The following is a 12,218-nucleotide window of genomic DNA, read 5'->3' on the forward strand; positions in this document are numbered from 1 at the left end:
AATCCCAGGGATGGCGGGGCCTGGTGGGCTGCCATCTATGGGGTCGCACAGAGTCGGACACAACTGACTCGACTTAGCAGCAGCAGCAGCAGCATAGGTACCTACTATCTATCTAAATACATATTTCCATCTCCTAAAGACATCAGGTTTTCCTGGAGCAAAAGAAGCATCTTAGGATTTGCACACAGCCACAGTATAAGCGAGTTCAAAGTGCATAAGAACTAGTTTTGTTTTTTTCTGGTTAGGTTAGTTTCTTTGTTTCCATAGTTGATTCTCTGTTTTCTTATTTTGTGGAATGTACAATTGTGGACATTTCTCAAAATATTTTCTTCTGCTCTATTGTTATTAAATGGTCATTTTAGCTGACAGGAGAAATCTATGCCCATTTTTCCCACTCAAAACTTGGGAATATCTAATATCTGGAGCCTGGTAGGCTGCAGTCCATGGGGTCGCCAAGAGTCGGGCACAACTGAGCGACTTCACTTTCACTTTTCACTTTCACGCATTGGAGAAGGAAATGGCAACCCACTCCAGTATTCTTGCCTGGAGAATCCCAGGGACAGAGGAGCCGATTGGGCTGCCATCTATGGGGTCGCACAGAGTCAGTCACGACTGAAGCGACTTAGCAGCAGCTGCAGCAGCAGCAGAGCTAATAAAAAATCATTGTTTATCAGTGATCCTTTTGATAGGTTACTTCTCTATGAAAGGTGTTAGAATCTTCTCTTGTGCCATCATGCTCTGAAATCTTACAAAAATATGTCTAATTGACCGTATTTTTATTCCATTTTGTTTTTATTTTTTATGCCCTTTCAACTTAAAAGCATTTGTCTTATTTCAGCTATCAAAGTTGTCCTCCATTTATGTTATCTTTGTCTGATTTTGGTATCAGGGTGATGGTGGCTTCCTAGAATGAGTTTGGAAGTGTTCCTTCCCCTGAAATTTTTTGAAAGAGTTTTAGAGGATAAGCATTAGCTCTTCTCTAAATGTGTGATAGAATTCTCCTGTGAAGCTATCTGGTCCTGGGCTTTTGTTTTTTGGGAGATTGTTGATCATAGCGTCCATTTCAACACTTGTAGTTGGGTTGTTAATAATTTCTATTCCTTTCTGTTCAGTCTTGGAAGATTGAACTTTTCTAAGAATCTGTCCATTTCTTCCAGGTTATCCACTTTATTGCCACATAGTTGTTCATAATAGTCTCTTATAATCCTTTGCATTTCTGCATTGTCTGTTGTAACCTCTCCTTTTTCATTTCTAATTTTGTTGATTTGATTCTTCTCTCTTTTTTTCTTGCTGAGTTTGGCTACAGGTTTGTCAATTTTGTTCATCTTCTCAAAGAACCAGCTTTTAGTTTCATTAATCTTTACTTATGACCAACCTAGATAGCATAGTCAAAAGCTGAGACATTACTTTGCCAACAAAGGTCTGTCTAGTCAAGACTATGGTTTTTCCTGTGGTCATGTATGGATGTGAGAGTTGGACTGTGAAGAAGGCTTAGCACTGAAGAATTGATGCTTTTGAACTGTGGTGTTGGAGAAGACTCTTGAGAGTCCCTTGGACTGCAAGGAGATCCAACCAGTCCATTCTGAAGGAGATGAGCCCTGGGATTTCTTTGGAGGGAATGATGCTGAAGCTGAAACTCCAGTACTTTGGCCACCTCATGCGAAGGGTTGACTCATTGGAAAAGACTCTGATGCTGGGGGCGATTGCGGGTAGGAGGAGAAGGGGACGACAGAGGATGAGATGGCTGGATGGCATCACTGACTCGATGGACATGAGTCTGAGTGAACTCCAGGAGTTGGTGGTGGACAGGGAGGCCTGGCATGCTGTGATTCATGGGGTCGCAAAGAGTTGGACACGACTGAGCGACTGATTTGATCTAAGTCGCTTCAGTCGTGTCGGACTCTGTGCGACCCCATAGACGGCAGCCCACTGGGATCCCCCATCCCTGGGATTCTCCAGGCAAGAACACTGGAGTGGGTTGCCATTTCTTTCTCCAATGTATGAAAGTGAAAAGTGAAAGTGAAGTCGCTGAATTGTGTCCGACTCTTTGTGACCCCATGGACTGCATCCCACCAGGCTCCTCCATCCATGGGATTTTCCAGACAAGAGTAATGAAGTGGGGTGCCATTGTCTTGCTGCTGCTAAGTCGCTTCAGTCGTGTCTGACTCTGTGCGACCCCATAGATGGCAGCCCACCAGGCTCCCCCATCCCTGGGATTCTCCAGGCAAGAACACTGGGGTGAGTTGCCACTGCCTTCTCCAATGCAGGAAAGTAAAAAGTGAAAGTAAAGTCGCTCAGTCGTGTCCGACTCCTAGCAACCTCATGGACTGCAGCCCACCAGGATCCTCCATCCATGGGATTTGCCAGGCAAGAGTACTGGAGTGGGGTGCCATTGCCTTAAGTCATGATAAAAACTGAGTTTCCAGAGGTAACCGGTACTTTGAAAAAGCAAGACTCCTTTGTGCCACAGAAAGAAGAATGAGTTGTATTAGAGTGGAACCTTGAGCTTATGGAATCCAAATCTTTTGTAATAGATTGCAAGAAATGGTTGGGCATTACCTTAGAGGGATATATTATCTTTCTTACATCAGATAGTAAAGAAACTTGCTCTCTGCTTCTAAGGTAGACTCTATCTTCCAAAGCTGTTTTCATCACACCAGCATCTTTGGAGAGATGGTCCAGAATAAAGGCCCTCACGCCTCTGCTCTCAAGGCACGCAGACACATAAAGCATAACTGATTCCCAGCAGTGTTTTGACCTAAACAATAGAATAGTTTCCTGCTGAAACAGATTGAAAACAAGTACCCATTGGGCCCCTTACAGCAAGAAGGCCTGGACTTAAAATTAATACAGACTTGGCAATCCATCTGGACCCTTGCCCCAGACCAAGGCTTTGACAGTTTTGCTATACCACTTCAAAAAGATAAAAAGTCATGTTAAAATATAAACCTTTCATGAAAATAACAGAAGAACCAAGATATTTGCCCTAAAAGGCTTATTTACACCCTCATATTAATGTTCTACCATCTTGAGCTTTAACCATACCTATGAACAATTGTCTTCATGGAATCCATTAAAGTGTGACAAGAAGAAAGGATTCCTCCAGAAGCTAGCTTTTTTGCTCTGGCTTTCAAGAGTACCTCAGTTTTGTCTTTGTACCATCAGTACAGTCCAGTTGCTCAGCCATGTCTGACTCTGCCACTCCATGGACTGCAGCATGCCAGGCCTCCCTGTCCATCACCAACTCCCGGACCCATGTCCCGGACCCTCAAACCCATGTCCATTGAATTGGTGATGCCATCCAACCATCTCATCCTCCGTCGTCCCCTTCTCCTCCTGCCCTCAATCTTTCCCAGCATCAGGGTCTTTCCAAACGAGTCAGCTCTTCCCATCAGGTGGCCAAAGTACTGGAGTTTCAGCTTCAGCATCATTCCTTCCAATGAACAACCAGGACTGATCTCCTTTAGGATGAACTGGTTGGATCTCCTTGCAGTCCAAGGGACTCTCAAGAGTCTTCTCCAACACCACAGTTCAAAAGCATCAGTTCCTCAGTGCTCAGCTTTCTTTATAGTCCAACTCTCACATCCATACATGACTAAAGGAAAAACCATAGCTTTGACTAGATGGACCTTTGTTGGCAAACTAATGTCTCTACTTTTTAATATGCTCTCTAGGTTGGTCACAACTTTCCTTCCAAGGTGTAAGTGTCTTAAGTTCATGGCTGCAGTCACCATCTGCAGTGATTTTGGAGCCCAGAAAAACAGAGTCTGACACTGTTTCCACTTTTTCCCCATCTATTTCCCATGAACTGATGGGACTGCATGCCATGATCTTTGTTTTCTGAATGCTGAGCTTTAAGCCAGGCTTTTCACTCTCCTCTTTCATTTTCTTCAAAGTCTCTTTAGTTCTTCTTCACTTTCTGCCATAAGGGTGGTGTCATCTGCATATCTGAGGTTATTGATATTTCTCCTGGCAATCTTTGTACCATATATCTGGACAAATGCATTATATCCTCTGATTTCTTAGTGTCTTAAAAATAGGAATTCTCTTGGCCACAACGTTCTTAATCACTCAATCATGTCCAACTCTTTGCTACCCAATGGCCTGTAGCCTGCCAGGCTCCTCTGTTCCTGGGATTTGATTTTTTCAGTCAAGAATACTGGAGTGGGTTGCCATTTCCTCCTCCAGGGAATCTTCCCAACCCAGGGATGGAACCTGCGTCTCCTGTGTCTCCTGCATTAGTAGATGAATTATTTACCACAGAGCCACTTGTGAAGCCTCTATCCGTCAGAAATGTGTGCTAAAAGCCTGTTTAGAAATAATTTATTAAAATTAAAGAAAAAATGCATTTCAGAACAATAAGTGATCTGTAATGAAAGACATGTTTTTAAAACTTGTACTGGCAATAAAATTACATTCACTTTCAATATATCACAATATGAAAAATTACATTAAAATAACATTTTATCCTGCTTATATAACATTTCATTCCACTGAGATAAACACATTGTTGTTGAAGTTCCACTCTCTTTTAACCATACAGAAAGTAAAATTTTATGGGAATTCCATAAACTTGGCTGCATCTCAGAATGGAATATTGATTTCATATCAGTATATGGCTAAGATTAAATATATTATGCTTTAGTGAATCATATTGCAAACTTTGAAAAGAACAATAAAACCTAATTTAGTTTTCTGAACAAAATATACAATAAATTCAATGATATGATTTGATGTTTATGCACAAAAAGAACTTACAACATTCATGGTTTTGCATTGTTTTTTTTTTTTTTTTCAAAAATAAAACTGTAAACCAACCTACAAAGAGAATTACAGGATTTCAGAAAAGAGGAAGCACTTCAGTTTTCCTAATTCAGCCACACTGCTTTGTAACAAGGACCAGAAAAGCCAAGACTGGGCCATGGTCACCAGACAGGGATATGGTAAAATTAAGACAATAATCCATTTTCTTTTAACTCCTAATGAATTCTCTTTCCACTGCACCAAGAAGTTTGTTTCATAACTAGTGAATTTAAACGGTTTTGGCTCCACTTTCAAAAAAAGGAAGGGTAAAGGGAAAGGTTTTCTAAGTTACAAATATGGTGAGGTGAAACAGTAGAAAGAAAGAAAGTGAAGTTGCTCAGTCGTGTCCGACTCTTTGTGACCCCGTGGACTGTAGCCCACTGGGCTCCTCTGTCCATGGGATTCTCCAGGCAAGAATACTGGAGTGGGTTTCCATTTCCTTCTCCAGGGGATCTTCTGGACCCAGGGATAGAACATAGGTCTCCCGCATTGCAGGCAGACGCTTTAACCTCTGATCCACCAGAACAGACCCCCAAAAAGAGAGCCGTGGATATCCGGAGTGGATATCTTCTCAACACAGGGATCGAATCCAAGTCTCCCGCATTGCGGGTGGTGGTTTCTTCACCAGCTGAGCCACAACAGAAAGCCATAAACTCAACCAGACGACGAGGATGGGATTCAAGCCCACACGTGCAGGAGCACAATGGATTAGCAGTCCATCACCTTAACCACTCAGCCACCTCATCGCACAGTAGAGTAGCTATCAAAAGTGAAAACATAAACAAAGAACAAAATAATGCCATTTGCAGCGACATGGATGGGCCTAGAGATTGTCATACTGAGTGAAGTCAGTCAGAGAAAGACAAATTTCATGATATCGCTTATATGTGGAATATAAGAAAAGGGCACAGATGAACTCATTTTAAAAAGAGGTAGAGTCACAAATGTAGAAAACAAACTTATGGTTACTATGGAGTTAGAGGAGGTGGAATAAATTGGGAGATTGAGACCGACCTATACACACTACTGTGTATAAATTGATAACTCGTAAGAACCTGCTCCATAATACAGGAAACTCTACTCACTAATCTGTAATAGCCTATATAGGAAAAGAATTTTTAATAAAAGAGTGGATATATGTATATGTATAACTGATTTACTTTGCTGTACACCTGAAACTAACACAATGTTGCAAATCAATTATAATCTAAAGAAAGTAGGAACATAGGACACCATATGCTTCCTGAAACAGCAGACTAGGGTCTAAGGCAGAACAATACGGGGTTTCACAGTGCATCTATTTTAAAACAAAACATAAGAATTGTCAATAGACATCCTCTTGCTACATTATTTATACAGGTCTTCTAATGTAAAGAGTGCTTCTCTTTAATACAAGCAGGAGAAGTAGTGTTCCCCACATTAAAAATTAAGATGAGATTCAAAGAGGTGAAAGACATACCAACACAACCAGAGTTAGTATATGCATGGAAAATCTAGATTTCAGGTCACCTTGTGTATAGGATTCTGGTCCTTCTTTTGCATTCAGTTCAGTTCAGTTCAGTCACTCAGTCATGTCCGACTGTTTGTGACCCCATGAATTGCAGCATGCCAGGCCTCCCTGTCCATCACTAACTCCCGGAGTCCACCCAAACCCATGTCCATCGAATTGGTGATGCCATCCAGCATATCATCCTCTGTCGTCCCCTTCTCCTCCTGCCCTCAATCTTTCCCAGCATCAAGGTCTTTTCAAATGAGTCAGCTCTTCGCATCAGGTGGCCAAAGTATTGGAGTTTCAGCTTCAACATCAGTCCTTCCAGTGAACACGAAGGACTGATATCCTTTAGGATAGTCTGGTTGGATCTCCTTGCAGTCCAGGGACTCTCAAGAGTCTTCTCCAACACCACAGTTCAAAAGCATCAATTCTTCAGTGCTCAGCTTTCTTTATAGTCCAACCCTCACATCCATACATGACCACTGGAAAAACCATAGTCTCGACTAGACGGACCTTTTTTGACAAAGTAATGTCTCTGCTTTTCAATATGCTGTCTAGGTTGGTGATAACTTTCCTTTCAAGGAGTAAGCGTCTTTTAATTTCATGGCTGCAATCACCATCTGCAGTGATTTTGGAGCCCAGAAAAATGCTGCCTCAAATGGAAAGCCATTCTCCCAAATAAAATCATTAAAATAATAACCAAAATAGTTTGTTCTAAGAAAACACAACCATTCTTAAAATTTATACTATAAAAAATTTTTGAGCAAAAATAAATGATAATCAAAATAGATTCCTTTTTATTTTACTATATGTATATATCAATGGCTATTTAAATATCTATGATGTTACCTTATAAAAGCTGTTGAGTTTGCTTTTATGTTCCTATACGCCCTCTCTTATATTTGGAACTTGCTTAGATTTTCTTCATTTACCTTGTTCCAATCACAAGCCCATGGAGAAGGCAATGGCACCGCATTCTAGTACTCTTGCCTGGAAAATCCCATGGACGGAAGAGCCTGGTAGGCTGCAGTTCATGGAGTCGCTAAGAGTTGAACACAACTGAGCTACTTCACTTTCATTTTCATTTTCACTTCATTTTCATTCCTTGGAGAAGGAAATGGCAACCCACTCCAGTATTCATGCGTGGGAAATCCCATGGACAGAGGAGCCTGGTAGGCTATAGTCCATGGGATCGAAAAGAGTCAGACATGACTTAGATACTGAGGTACTGAGCAATAGTTAGATTGAACGATAAGAAAGCAATGGCATTTGACTATATTTAACCACAAAAAAATGGCAGTTTAATGTACAACCTAATAATTTCCTACTGATAGCACAGTATCTCATACCACTGTCATTTTCACTTACTTGACTTCTGATGGTTTTTCTTAATTGTATTTGTCAAAATCCTATGAAAATCCCACAAAGAAATGGAACTTTAAACACAGAGAGAAAATTATTTATTGTAAATTTAAAAAAAAATTTCTATTGATGTGTGGCAGAACCAATATTGCAATTAGCCTCCAATTAAAATAAATAAATTTAAATTAAAAAAATTTCTATGCATACAGTATTTACAATATTAAAGTAATATATTTAAAGGAGTAAATCTAAGGTTGTGTTCCTTAGGGATAAAGCCTCAGCTTATTTTTGTTATATGATAGTGACATAGCCTCAGAACACATGTCACATTTTTCTATGACTACATGAATTTCTCAAATTAAATGGCTATAATAGCCAAGTCGCAGCTTTTGGGTAATTAGAAGAAAAAGTGACTTTCTTTGGAGGACATAACTTTACAAGGGCAAATGGCTTGAAGAGCAGATCCCAAGATGACTATCAGTCCCCGTACAGCTTCTTGTCCAAGTACACATGTGCAGTGAACAACCTACACAGCCATGCATGGGGAACCTGTACATATTATTTGTCTAAATAAAAGATGATTTGGTCTCCTTAGCTGTTATAAATTCAGTACCTAACTATAAGGAATGAGGCAGATATTACAGGGTAAGAATATACCTAAAAACCAGTCAAAAGTTTGCTAGTCATTTATTATATAAAATTATACTAAATAACATTCAGATAGTAAGACAATGAACTTAGTTGAAAAAAAAATGATTTTTTGTCATCTGTCCAGCATGTCTAGAAACAGATCTCACTTTTTGGTGTGTATGGTGTGGCTAAGCAGAAGGGCTTTACCTAAAACTTGGACTCAACTTCAAAGATCCCCTTTATAATGTCCTTTAGAGAAAATTTTAATTGGCAATAATGAGATTCAATAACCACCTCATTTGAAGCCAATTAAATAGGCAAGTCCCTACATTCAATTTAGCAGAAATATTGGGAAAAAAAAAAAAAAACTCCAGGCAGTTGTTTTTTTTACCAGAGAAGACCCAACAGAAATTCCATGGGAACTGCATAAAATCTATCTTTTTGAGAGTGGGGTAGAGAGATTTTAGTTTTGAATGCATGAGGGCAATAGTGAATAGGTACAGCTTCTTACTCCCAAGTTTTTCCAAAGAGAAAGAAATAACTAAGTAAATAAATAGTTAAATAAGTAATTGTATAAGTATGCAGGAGCCTCAGGCATAAAAAAAGAGGGCCTGAGAATCAGCCGAAACACCATAAAGCAAGGGTTCATATCCATGACCTTGAATGTTGAAAGACTTTTAATTTTGGAAGTCCTAATGTGTTTTAAAATTAATTATTTCAATTTTATTAAAAGCAATATATCATTCAGAAACTATAAACACTTGCCTCCTGATATCAGTGTTAATCTATTTTCTTAATGATACTTAATAGCCTAATATCTCATTCAACTAAATGAGCTCTATAAACTTTAATAGTTTTTTTAAAAAGGAATTATGCTATTTAAAGAAATACTAAATATCCAGAGGAAAAGCCACCATTCCAGAAACTTTCTGTGATTTTAATTATTATACTTTATGAGGATAATATTGTCATGCACATTTATAGCAGACAAACGAGTTTCTAAGGGAAAACTGCCTTATGTTTAATTTTAGGACTGACAGAAGGCATCTGCTTTTCTGCAAGGGAAAAACAATGCAGTCCTATCCTATGTTAATCCTGGAAGTGTTTCTATGTTTAAATTATCTTTTTATTACAAATCACAGCATTACAGAATGTTAAGTAGTAAATGAAAGTGAAAGTGTTAGGCACTCAGTCATTTCCGACTCTTTGTGACCCCATGGACTCTAGCCCACCAGGCTCTTCTATCCATGGGATTTTTCCAGACAGGAATACTGGACTGGACTGCCATTTCCTTCTCCAGGGGATCTTCCCGACCCAGAGATCGAACCCAGGTCTCTCGCATTGCAGGCAGACTCTTTATGATCTGAGCTACCAGATCCTTTGCAATAAAAAGTATATGTAGGGGAAAACTAATTTCAAATGACTTTGAGTAGGGATGTCTGGTTATTACGTTCTAGGCTTTCTAGAAGGATTACAGTCCACTTACTAATATTCTGATACAAAAAGAACTGAATATTCAAACTAACTTTGTTCTTTCCTGAAACCATTTACTAAGGGACAAACTTTCAGTCCAGGAAAAATTTTAGGAAGCTAGGAAAAGGAAGATGGGTATAATAAATAGTGTTAGAAACATAACCATGCCTAAGAAATGATTTTACATTTTTAATAAATAAAGCAAAACAGTCTATGTAAATAAATGTTTGTGTTTCTAGATCAAGTTCATTAAAACAAGGAGGAAGCCTAAAATAATTCCAAATTACAAGTTTAAAAATATTTATAAAACTGCATGTGGAGAAGGTCAATCATTTGCTAGCAACCAATGTGGAGGTCCATTCTGGAGATCAGCCCTGGGATTTCTTTGGAAGGAATGATGCTAAAGCTGAAACTCCAGTACTTTGGCCACCCCATGTGAAGAGTTGACTCATTGGAAAAGACTCTGATGCTGGGAGGGATTGGGGGCAGGAGGAGAAGGGGACGACAGAGGATGAAATGGCTGGATGGCATCACTGACTCGATGGACGTGAGTCTGAGTGAACTCAGGGAGTTGGTGATGGACAGGGAGGCCTGGCCTGCTGCGATTCATGGGGTCGCAAAGAGTCGGACACAACTGAGCGACTGAACTGAACTGAACTGAACTGAATGTGGAGGTTGTACCACGGGCTCCAGCTCTCACATCCTTTCCCTCTAAGGACTGCCAGGAAGGAAAACACCTACCCTAATCTCTACGGCCAGCAGATGGCTCAGCCTGGTCTGAACACCTGCCCCAGAGAGGTTCTCTGGAAGAAGCTTGTCATCCCATCTCTTCTGTCCCCTTGAGCCGCTCCAATGTCCAGCCCACAGCTGCTCCCTGGCCAGAAGGTGGTGGAGAGTAGCAGGGGGACCCCCACTTCTCAACGTGTTTCTTCGCAATCCATGACTGAGACTGGACGTCCTCTGGGCAAAAGAAAGTTTGAAAATGTGTACCTGGCTCGGAAGAAGAGAAACCATTTCATCGTGACTCTCAAAGCCCTCTTCAAGTCTCAGGTAGAGAAGGAGGGTGAAGAGCACCAGCTGTGCGGGGAGATCAGCAGCCTCCCAACATCTTGCTTCTCAACAATTTCTCTAACCAGCGAAGGATCTATTTGATTCTGGGTTTGCCCCTCACCAGGTCGGGGAGGGAGGGGGAAGCTCAACAAGGAGCTGCGGAAGGGCGGCACTTCTGTGGAGCAGCCAATAGCCAGGAGCTGGCAGATGCTCTGATGTACTGCTGCGGCAAACAGGTGATTCGCAGAGACTTAAAGCCGAGAATCTGCTCTTGCGGCTCCAAAGAGAGCTGATAAGCTGGTCGGTGTGATAGCTTATGGTGAACGGTGTCGGATTCTTGATCTCCGAAGAAGATTTACCTTCGGACCAGGGACCAGGCTTGATCAGTCAAGAGCTTTTATGTAGCAGAGTTTTATTCAAGTAAGAAAAGACACAGAGAAAGCTTCTGACATAGACATCAGAAGGGGACGGAGTGCCCCCCTTGGTAGTGTTAGCAAGGGAGTTATATACTTTTTAAATTAGCTATTATAGTAAATCAAAATAATGTCTCAAGGTTGTCAAGATCTTATTAGACCCACTCCCATAATTTATATTTTAAGATAACAGGATTAGCCAGAAGGTTTTCAGGAAGGAGAAACTGTCCTCAAGCAGGAATCATTGTTTTTATATAATCCTTGAAAGTGAAAGAAAGTGAAGCTCCTCAGTCGTGTCTGACTCTTTGCAACCCCATGGACTGTAGCCTGCCAGGCTCCTCTGTCCATGGGATTTTCTAGGCAAGAGTTCTGGAGTGGGTTGTCATTTCCTTAGTTCAGAGTTTAAACTGAGTTGTTTGTTGTGTAATCATCAGTTCCGGGCTTAAAGAACAAAACGTTTTATGTTTTATGTGACTAAGACTAAGGAAGGTAGAGGGGGAAAAAAGATGTTTGTCCTTCCCTCCTCCTTGAGAATTCCAGCCCCCTATCTCCTCGGGGACCCCTGGACTTCTTATCAACCTGCCTAGGAACTGACTCTTCAGGTGCATGCCCTCTCCTTGAGGAGGAAGACAATGTTTGGCACCTGGTCCCCCTTTCTGCAGAGATGATTGAGGGGCACGCACACAGGCACACAGGGAGCAGGTAGATCTGGAGTACATTGGGGTGCTCTCCTACCAGCTGTTGGTGGACAACCTGATGTTCCTGAGTGCCTCCCACAAGGAACAAGATGTATCTGCGCATCGTCAAGGTGGTACTGAAGTTACCCATTCTGTGCCCATGGGAGCCCAGGACCTCATCCCCAAGCTGCTCAAGCATAACCTCTCAGAACACCTGCCACTGACCCAGGTCTCTACCCACCCTTGGGTCCAGGACCATTCTCGAAGGGTGCTGTCTCTCTCTGCCCTTCAGTCTGTCCCCAGAATTGTCCCTGTCCT

General features: G+C 41.1%; 1 non-coding gene and 1 pseudogene across 1 annotated transcript; one reads left to right on the plus strand and one right to left on the minus strand.

Annotated features, from left to right (window-relative positions):
* The window catches only part of LOC133233384 (aurora kinase B-like), a 177,022-nt pseudogene extending 165,902 nt beyond the window's left edge, over nt 1–11,120 (plus strand).
* TRNAS-GCU (transfer RNA serine (anticodon GCU)) lies at nt 5,467–5,549 on the minus strand. Its single transcript has one exon. It is a non-coding gene; the product is annotated as a tRNA-Ser (tRNA).
* Nucleotides 11,121–12,218: the final 1,098 nt, after the last annotated feature.

The sequence above is a fragment of the Bos javanicus genome, chromosome 20 (genome assembly GCF_032452875.1).
Source record: "Bos javanicus breed banteng chromosome 20, ARS-OSU_banteng_1.0, whole genome shotgun sequence".
NCBI classification, from domain to species: domain Eukaryota; kingdom Metazoa; phylum Chordata; class Mammalia; order Artiodactyla; family Bovidae; genus Bos; species Bos javanicus.